At 59.8% G+C, this 10,000-nt stretch overlaps 2 non-coding genes and 1 pseudogene across 2 annotated transcripts in view; all 3 read left to right on the top strand.

The window, feature by feature from the left end:
• Positions 1–3,893: 3,893 nt before the first annotated feature.
• On the top strand, positions 3,894–6,252 carry LOC145274393 (small subunit ribosomal RNA; annotated as a pseudogene).
• Positions 6,253–6,648: 396 nt separating this feature from the next.
• Positions 6,649–6,806, top strand: LOC145274398 (5.8S ribosomal RNA). The gene has a single exon (XR_013866653.1). It is a non-coding gene; the product is annotated as a 5.8S ribosomal RNA (ribosomal RNA).
• A 592-nt stretch (positions 6,807–7,398) lies between these two features.
• Positions 7,399–10,000, top strand: part of LOC145274395 (large subunit ribosomal RNA) — a 5,723-nt gene continuing 3,121 nt past the window's right edge. The window contains exon 1 of the ribosomal RNA XR_013866651.1: positions 7,399–10,000. This exon is cut by the window's right edge and continues 3,121 nt beyond it. This is a non-coding gene — a ribosomal RNA (large subunit ribosomal RNA).

The raw sequence follows: 10,000 nt of genomic DNA, 5'->3' as shown, positions 1-10,000 counted from the left end.
GCCCCCGGGTCGGTGTGCGGGCCTCCAGAGCTCGATAAAGTAGTGGTGTCGCTAGCGGTCGAGAAGGCACTTTTCGACGCCTACTGCCACCCCCACATGGCGGTAGGCGCAAAACTGGAAAATCGCCGACCAGAAATGTCGCTTCGTATAATCGACGTTTTTTTTGACCACCATTTTCAGGTGTCGGAGGTGGGTCTGGACGAATACCAACACCATTTCTGGGGTTTCACAACCGCCCGGCTTCTCCGACATATGTTGGAAAGGAGTAGCGATCGAGCGAAGGGGGCTGTCGGTAGGCGGCCGCGGGTTGCATGTGTGCCCGGGACAGCACCCCCATCCAACTAAGGGGTGTCCCCCGGGGGCCAGGGGGACCTCGTCCAGGTCGGCCGGGCGCTTCCAGACGCCTACCGACACCGGTCAGGTCGGCGAGGCTCCCGGCGGCCCCGAGCGGGACCACAGGTTGCGGAAGGCGTCCAAGTGAGCGGCGGCGACGCCAGGAGGCCCCCGGGGTCGACTCCGCGGCCCCCGGGTCGGTGTGCGGGCCTCCAGAGCTCGATAAAGTAGTGGTGTCGCTAGCGGTCGAGAAGGCACTTTTCGACGCCTACTGCCACCCCCACATGGCGGTAGGCGCAAAACTGGAAAATCGCCGACCAGAAATGTCGCTTCGTATAATCGACGTTTTTTTTGACCACCATTTTCAGGTGTCGGAGGTGGGTCTGGACGAATACCAACACCATTTCTGGGGTTTCACAACCGCCCGGCTTCTCCGACATATGTTGGAAAGGAGTAGCGATCGAGCGAAGGGGGCTGTCGGTAGGCGGCCGCGGGTTGCATGTGTGCCCGGGACAGCACCCCCATCCAACTAAGGGGTGTCCCCCGGGGGCCAGGGGGACCTCGTCCAGGTCGGCCGGGCGCTTCCAGACGCCTACCGACACCGGTCAGGTCGGCGAGGCTCCCGGCGGCCCCGAGCGGGACCACAGGTTGCGGAAGGCGTCCAAGTGAGCGGCGGCGACGCCAGGAGGCCCCCGGGGTCGACTCCGCGGCCCCCGGGTCGGTGTGCGGGCCTCCAGAGCTCGATAAAGTAGTGGTGTCGCTAGCGGTCGAGAAGGCACTTTTCGACGCCTACTGCCACCCCCACATGGCGGTAGGTGTAAAATCGGAATAGACCGGACCAGGAATGTCGAGGGGGAAAAAAATGACAAAGTCCTGGTGTGCCTAGGCGTCGAGAAGGCACTTTGCGACGCCTACCGACATCCCCATGTGGCAGTAGGCGTAAAACTGGAAAATCGCCGACCAGAAATGTCGCTTCGTATAATCGACGTTTTTTTTGACCACCATTTTCAGGTGTCGGAGGTGGGTCTGGACGAATACCAACACCATTTCTGGGGTTTTCCAGTTTGAAAGTTTTATAAAACATGTTCGGTAGGAAGCACACTTTGGTGTGTCGGTTCGTCGGAGCAGCGACTCTTTGCCTCGTGGTGGTCCGGAACGTCTCTACGGGCTTGTCGCAAAGGCGTCAGAAAGTGGCATCTCCGCCGCCTAGGGCTGTCACCGTTATCGCTGTCGCCGCGCTCCAACTTGTTTTGATCCGCCGCCTTCGTTCCTGCCAACCGTGCGCCCGCTCATCGTCGTTAGGTTATAATACGTGGTACGTGTGTGTGCTTCTCCGTGGACCTAGGGCTGCTCGACGTGTCGAACGATATGTTGGAACAACTAACGGCTCCTTTTCCTGGTTCCATAGTCGTCGTGGTACCCGCGTCGTCAGCCATATCTATGTCCACCATGTTTAGCCGATACGTTTGCTGCAGCTTCTGCTTCCGCCTCAGCGTTCGCCGCTCTCAGCCGCCGCTGTTGTTGCTGCCGTTCTGCCATTCAACCACTACCTGCGAATCTTTCGATGATCGGCCGAACGACCCATCGCTGTGCGACCGATAAATCCTCCGGATTAGGGAGAAACGCCGCCGCTCTCTGCCGCCGTCGAACGGAAAAACGTACATTGTAACGAACGAACGAACGAACGAACGAATTAACGAACGAGCGAACAAACAAACAAAAATAGCCGCGGGGGATGCACTATGTAGATCCTGATCCCCTTGTAACCATACGTACGTTGTTCGATGCTCTCCCGTCCTGGAAGTCGCCGCAGCAAACAGGAGGATGAGCAGCAGCAGGCGCCGCCGCCGTAACCGCCGCCTGCCTGCCGCCTCCTACTCCTGTCAGCGTCCGATCTCACAGCCGTGTGAACGTTCGCTGACACCCGATTTCTTTCCGTCTGGCAAAACCTTGGACGTCCCGCTCGCGGTACACGTGCTGCAGCGACTTCTCGTCCGACAACGCATAAGCGTCGACGTCTGCCGCCGCATCTTCTGATACGTGGACGGTGATAGCGCTAGTCCCTTCTTGCGCCACCTCCACCTTTGTTAGCGCCAAAGAAGATCGATCGAGCAGTCGTGGTCGCAGTCGATTAACCCGTTTTCACCGTCCGCAGTTCCCAAGCCGCCGATCAAGTCGTTGCTCTTCTTGTTCGTTCTTCCCATACCGTCGATTTGCACGGCTGCCGGATGAGCCATCCTCTGTCCGGCGAAGCGCTCACGTCAGTGATCGATACTTGCACCGACAGTCCTCCCGCTCGCGACTCGGTGCTCGAATCGGACTCGTTCGTTTTTATCTCGATGCGATTGTGAAAAGGGGGACCGGTCGTCAATGTCGTGTGTGTCGACGATGTTGTTCGCCCGGTCCGCCGCGTTGTTGTCGTTTTTTTTTTTTTTTTTTTCCCCTAACGTTCGCCGTCGCACGGACGAAAGGGTGAGAAAAAAAAAAAAGCTCGAAAAAGCCGCCCAAAAAAATCGGACCGAGGAGCCGCTTGCGAGAACGCGCCATGTGCACGTTGTCTCTCCTCGGTTTTCCGAGCACGAACACGACGCCGGTCGGTCGGTCGGTCGACGAAGGCGACGACGAAGGTGACGGGAAAATTTACGCCGCCGCTGCCCTGGTCCAGCTCCTCCCCGATGACGGCTGTGATGTTGACGTTGACGTTGGCGACGACGACGACGACGACGGAGACGACGACGACGACGACGAGACGGCATCGATGGCGACCACGATGACGACGACCTCGACGAGTTCAGTCTGCACCTTGACCTCCGATGTCCGTGTGCACTGCCGTCGTGCTGTTTGTCGTTTGTCGTATGTATCGCTGTCAAGGGTGCCGTTGTCGTTGTTGTTGTCGACGTTGTTGCTTGCTCTCTCGTCTCGGTCGGTTGGTACGTTGATGACGACGACGACGACGACGAAGACGACGACGACGACGACGAGACGGCATCGATGGCGACCACGATGACGACGACCTCGACGATTCCAGTCTGCACCTTGACCTCCGATGTCCGTGTGCACTGCCGTCGTGCTGTTTGTCGTTTGTCGTATGTATCGCTGTCAAGGGTGCCGTTGTCGATGTTGTTGTTGTCGACGCTGTCGTCTGTTCTCTCTTCTCGGCCGGCTGTGACGTGGACGTTGACGACGACGACGACGAGACGGAATCGATGGCGACCACGATGACGACGACCTCGGCGAGTTCAGTCTGCACCTTGACCCTCGATGTCCGTGTGCACTGCCGTCGTGCTGCTTGTCGTTTGTCGTATGTATCGCTGTCAAGGGTGCCGTTGTCGTTGTTGTTGTCGACGTTGGTCGCTTTCGTTCTTTGAGTCTCGGTCTCGGTCCAAGTCAGGGGAGAAACAAAAAAGAGGCCATCAGCGCGGGCAGCGCGCTTCTACTGACGGCGAACCCCCTCGAAAAATAAATAAACACGTGCCCGTCGTTGTAGTTGTCTGTCTTATGTCGGTCGGTCGGTCGGTCGGTCTGTCGTTCTGTCGAAACAAAGTCCCAAATTCCAACGATACCTGGTTGATCCTGCCAGTAGTCATATGCTTGTCTCAAAGCTTAAGCCATGCAAGTGTAAGTTCACGCCACGCATTAGAACGGGCGAAACCGCGAATGGCTCAGGAACCGGACCTAATCCTCGGGACCGTATTCCTCCTCGGAGGCGATGGATAACTGTGGCAATTCTAGAGCTAATACATGTGACACAGGCCGCGATCGGTCGGCGCGCCGTCGTCGCCACGCCTCGCGCGCTGGCACCCGCGTCGGCCGTTCCGGGTCGCGGCGCTACATATTAGACTGAGACCGATGCGCGTCATTCCGTCCTCCCGTCGTCGGCGTTCCCGCTCGCGGGTCCGTTCGGTGGCGGGGCTCATAGGGCGGCGCGCTCCGCTTTGGTGACTCTGGATAACTCACTGGTCGATCGCACGAGCTTTCACGCCCGGCGACGGGTCTCTCGAGGGTCCGCCCTATCAACTGTCGACGGTCGGTTAAGTGCCTACCGTGGTTACTACGGGTAACGGGGAATCGGGGTTCGATTCCGGAGAGGGAGCATGCGAAACGGCTACCACATCCAAGGAAGGCAGCAGGCGCGCAAATTACCCACTCCCGGCACGGGGAGGTAGTGACGAAAAATAACGACGCGGGACTCTGTCGAGGCCCCGCGATCGGAATGAGTACACTTCAAATCCGTTAACGAGGACCAACCGGAGGGCAAGTCTGGTGCCAGCAGCCGCGGTAATTCCAGCTCCGGTAGCGTATATTAAAGTTGTTGCGGTTAAAAAGCTCGTAGTCCGAACTCGGGTTCGTGGTCGCGCAAGCGGCCCCGGGGCGGCGGCGCCATCGTCCGTCGTTGACTTTGGTCGTCCGTTCGCATTCCCGGCCCTTTCCGCCGGTGTCAACCGCTAGCATACCCGCCACGCGGTCCTGCCGGCGAGGTGGACGAGGAGGTCGTGATCGGGATCCGGGAAAAAAAAACAAGTGGTCGTCGGTTCGGTTCCGGGAGTAGTCTAACGGGGGGGTGCTACGTGTGTGTGTTTGGGTGCGTTCATTCGCATCCCCGCACTCTGACCCCCGCGCTTCTCTCCCTCTCCCTTTCCGCGCGTTCCTCTTTTTTTTGAACCCCCCGGTCCGCTCCGAGTCCCTGCTTCGTGTCTTGTCTGCGCGCGTGTTGCGGTCGGCGGTTTCTCCTCCAAGGGTGCTCTTAACCGAGTGTCCGCGGCGGCCGGTACGTTCACTTTGAAAAAATTAGAGTGCTCAGAGCGGGCTGTTCAAGCTTGCATACGATAAGCATGGAATGATGGAAGAGGGCCTCGTCTACGTCTGTCGGTCTCCGTCTACGGCGAGGCAATGATCGAAGGGAGCGGTCGGGGCCACTCGTATTGCGACGTTAGAGGTGAAATTCTTGGATCGTCGCAAGACGAACTGCAGCGATGGCGTGTGGCAAGCACGTTTTCCTCGATCAAGAGCGAAAGTCGGAGGTTCGAAGACGATCAGATACCGTCGTAGTTCCGACCGTAAACGATGCCGACCGGCGATCCGCCGGCGTTCGCTTCCATGACCCGGCGGGTAGCCTGCGGGAAACCAGAGTTCGGTTCCGGGGGGAGTATGGTTGCAAAGCTGAAACTTAAAGGAATTGACGGAAGGGCACCACCAGGAGTGGAGCCTGCGGCTTAATTTGACTCAACACGGGAAAACTCACCCGGTCCGGACACCGGTAGGATTGACAGATCGATAGCTCTTTCTCGATTCGGTGGGTGGTGGTGCATGGCCGTTCTTAGTTGGTGGAGCGATCCGTCTGGTTGATTCCGATAACGAACGAGACTCCGGCCTGCTAACTAGTGCGCCGATGTCAGTGATTTTTACGGCGGGCTCGGCGTCCTCGGTCCGGGTCGGTTTTCTCACGCACTTCTTAGAGGGACGGGTGGCAGAAAGCCACACGAGGCGGAGCGATAACAGGTCTGTGATGCCCTTAGATGTCCGGGGCCGCACGGCGCGCTACACTGGAGGTATCAGCGGGGACTTCGCCCCGGCCCGAGAGGGTTGGGAAACCTCTGAACCACCTCCCGTGATAGGGATCGGGGCCTGTAACCAACCCGTGAACGAGGAATTTCCCGGTAGGCGCGGGTCAACAGCCCGCGTCGATCACGTCCCTGCCCTTTGTACACACCGCCCGTCGCTACTACCGATCGAACGGTCCGGTGAGGTCCTCGGATCTGGCCGACGACGCCGCCGGGCAGTGCGCGACGTGTCCGTCACGACACTCGTGCATCTACGCCTCGGCGTTCGATGCCTGGAGAAGACGACCGAACCCGATCGTTTAGAGGAAGTAAAAGTCGTAACAAGGTTTCCGTAGTGTGAACCTGCGAAGGATCATTACCGTTTTCCCCGTTCGAGACTGGTTTGTTGTTTTCCGGCCTACCTCCTCTGTCTGTCGGCGTCAACGCCTCGAATGCGCGCAAAAAACCTATAAAAGGCGGAGCGAGAGATAGATTTGTGGTGACGCGGAGGTTTTAAAGCCCCAGCTCTTCTTGCTTGCTTCCGCGTCTTACCACCTGTTTGTTTTTTCGCCCACCGCAAGTGATGGCCGCTTCTTCTTTGCCTTGTCGCCGCTTTTATCGTTTTTTGTTTTTTTGCAGCCGCTGTGCCACCGCCGCTAGCTAAAAACAAACTACTCGCGACATTGCAATGCCGTCACGCCTCCTCGCACAGACCTCCTCGCACACTACTAAATCTATATAAACAAAAACTAATATAAAAAAAACCCAAGTGCTGAACCCTGGACGGGGGATCACTCGGCTCGTCCGTCGATGAAGAGCGCGGCCAGCCGCGAGAACTGATGCGAATTGCAGGACTCAGTGAACATCGACACCTCGAACGCACATTGCGGCCCCGAGATCCCTTGTCTCGGGGCCACGTCCGGTCGAGAGGCGGAACGTTACATGTCTTTCTCCGTTAACGAAACGACATCTTGCCGTCCCCGTGCCCGCCCGGTCCTCGGCACGGTGGTAACCGGGACGTCGCAGGAGCGAGTGACGAGGGGGAAGAAAAATAAAAAAAGAATTGACTCCTTTCAATGTCTTTTTTTTTTTTAAAACCCTCTCCGGCCTCCTCCTTCGTCTCCCCGCTGGCAGACCGCGGAGTCTTTTCCCTTTTCGACCGCGTGAAGAAACACTGTGGAGGAGGAGCAGGAGGAGTCTGTCCGAAAGCAGCCGAAGGGAGAACAAAACAAAAAAAAGCACCGACCTAACCGACTGCCGACGTAAGCGCCGCCTGCTCGTCTCGCTCTCTGCCTCATGAAGGTGTCCTCAGCGACGCCTCGAGCAGCGCGACGAGCACGGCCGTCGCACCGTAAAAAGGTGGCCGCGTCGTAGGCAACGTCGGATGGGGAGGACCCAGGCTTTTTTTAATTGTTGGCTTCTTCATTTTCGGTCGGACGGGCGCTATATCGGCCAGCCGTCGTCACACGGAGGGTACCGATCGAGATTCCTCTCCTCCAAACACCACACTCTACTAAAAAACCGCCGCCCTCGGCTCGGACGAGACGACCCGCTGAACTTAAGCATATCGCTAAGCGGAGGAAAAGAAACCAACCGGGATTCCCTTAGTAACGGCGAGTGAACCGGGAGAAGCCCAACGCCGAATCCCGTCGCAAGTAAAAGGCTTCGGGACGTGTGGCGCATGGGTCGAAGGCAGCCGTTCGTTTTCGTCTCGCATAGTTCGGAGTTCCCTCGATCGGGGCCGCCCGCGCGGGTGCCAGGCCCATTCGGTGCGGACGGCAGGACGGCCTTCGATCCGAGAGTCGGGTTGCTTGGGAACAGCAGCCCAAATCGGGTGGTAAGCTCCATCCAAGGCTAAATACCGGGACGAGTCCGATAGTCGACAAGTACCGTGAGGGAAGTTGAAAAGAACTTTGGAGAGAGAGTTCAAGAGAACGTGAAACCGCCCAGGGGTAAACGGGTGGGACCGCTCACCGCGATCGCGGGGGGACTCAGTCCGGTGCTGCCTAGGCTCGAGCCCAAACTCGATGTGTGTTCTTGAAAGAGAGGCCGTCGCGGCACAGGTCGTCGTTCCTCGTGTCCGCGGGGGACTCGTTCCCCGCGGTTCCAAGCTTTTGTGCCCGACGTCGCCGACGAAGGAGACGGGCCGCGTGGATAGCGGGAAGGGAAACGTGGTGACGACCGCGGCGTCGGTAGGTGGCTGCGTCGGTTGGCTGCGACGGAGGGGACTCGTCCTCTCCGATCGCTGCTGCCGCCGGGCCCTAACCCGCCGCATCCGTCGCCGCCGCTTCTTCTTTTCCTCCTGCTCCACCTCCGCGCGCGACTCCGCTGCACCCGTCCCCTTCATCATCGCTCGGCGTAATCATGGCGCGGGCGCTTCGGCCGACCTCCGCGCGGCCGGCACCGGACGCACTTCCCCTCCGGTCCGTCGTCGCGACCCGTTCCCGGCGTGCAGGTCGAACACGCGGGTTTTTTTCCGTAGGCGGCAGGCGTTTCATCACCCTGAAAACCCCCGTCTTCCCACCTTGTGAAGTCGGGGGCCACCGGCCGTCGGGCCCGCGAACGTAACTGCCCCTTTCTGCCGGGAACGGAGGAAATCTGACACGATCCGTTACACGTGGCGAGCCGGTCCGTTTTGATCCCGCCGGAAGTCCGCGTGCGGGCGACCACTCTGTGTGTCTGCTCCTTAGGCGCCCCACCGTCTCGGGCGCGTGGCGCGATGAGAGGCGGATAGGACTGGCGCGGCCTCGCCGTCACGCACCTCGCCGACGTTTCGGGTTCTTGTCGGGGGCAACCCCGCCCGCGCCCGTTTCCGTTTCCGGAGAGGTCGCTCGGCGACGCTTTTTTACTCGAGCCGCCCGCCACCCCGGGTCAGCGACGTGCATCGGCAACCCACCCGACCCGTCTTGAAACACGGACCGAGGAGTCCTGGCCGTTCGCGAGTCGTAGGGGCCACCTCTGACTAACCCCGAAGGCGAAGCGAAAGCGAGAGAGCGTGTAGGAGGGGCGTCGATCGGGAGAGGTGTCGTGGCAAAGTCGTCCGGGGGTCGTCGGGGGGTGTCGTCGGTCTCGTGCCGTCGTCTTCTCCTCGCCTCACCCGCCTCCGAGCCGTGCCCGATCCCGCCGGCGCGGCGTTTTCGGCCTTCCGCCGTCGCTGCTGCGGTGCCCGCAACTTTTCCTTTTTTCTCTCTTCCCGAGAGAGATAGGAGAGGGAAGGCTCGTGGCTGACGTGCGGTTGTTTTTCCCTCCTCCCCGAGAGGGGACCGGCGCATCATCCAAAAGGGAATTGCCGGGCGCCAGCTTCCATATCCTCCTTCCGCCCATCGGTGAGATCCCGCGGCTTGAACTAGTCCTATTTTGTCGTCGAGTTTAGGCGCTGCGCGCGGGCGCATCACCCCCGGGTCGGTTTCCCCTTTTTCCGAGTACGACTCGGCCGACTCTGGCGTAGCGAGCGACCAGGGACCCGAAAGATGGCGATCCACGCCCGGTCGGGATGAAGCCAGAGGAAACTCTGGTGGAAGTCCGAAGCGCCTCTGACGTGCAAATCGATCGTCGGAACCGGGTGTAGGGGCGAAAGACCAATCGAGCCGTCTAGTAGCTGGTTCCCTCCGAAGTTTCCCTCAGGATAGCTGGCGCTCGATCGTCGCAATTCCATCCGGTAAAGCGAACGATTGGAGGCCCCGGGGCCGTTCACGGCCTCGACCTACTCTCGAACTCGGAACGGGTGGAACGGGCCGACTCTCCCGAACGACGGAGCCGACCCATCCGGCCGCCGCCGCCAGCACGCTTCGCTGGGCGGTTGGTCACCTCGAATGCGAGTGCCAAGTGGGCCACTTTTGGTAAGCAGAACTGGCGCTGTGGGATGAACCAAACGTCCGGCTAAGGTGCCTAACGCGACGCCCATGAGATCCCCGAAAGGGTGTCGGTCGATATAGACAGCAGGACGGTGGCCACGGAAGTCGGAATCCGCTAAGGAGTGTGTAACAACTCACCTGCCGAATCGACCGGCCCCGAAAATGGATGGCGCTGGAGCGACGGACCGATGCCGGACCGTCGCGGCGAGGAGCGATGAACTTTCGCGCCGAAACGATGCCGCGACGAGTAGGAGGGCGCCGCGGCGAGCACGG

The sequence above is a fragment of the Euprymna scolopes genome, unplaced genomic scaffold (assembly GCF_053919585.1).
Source record: "Euprymna scolopes isolate OS-2025 unplaced genomic scaffold, ASM5391958v1 sca378, whole genome shotgun sequence".
Lineage (NCBI taxonomy): Eukaryota > Metazoa > Mollusca > Cephalopoda > Sepiida > Sepiolidae > Euprymna > Euprymna scolopes.
This window is presented reverse-complemented; position numbering and strand designations above follow the sequence as displayed.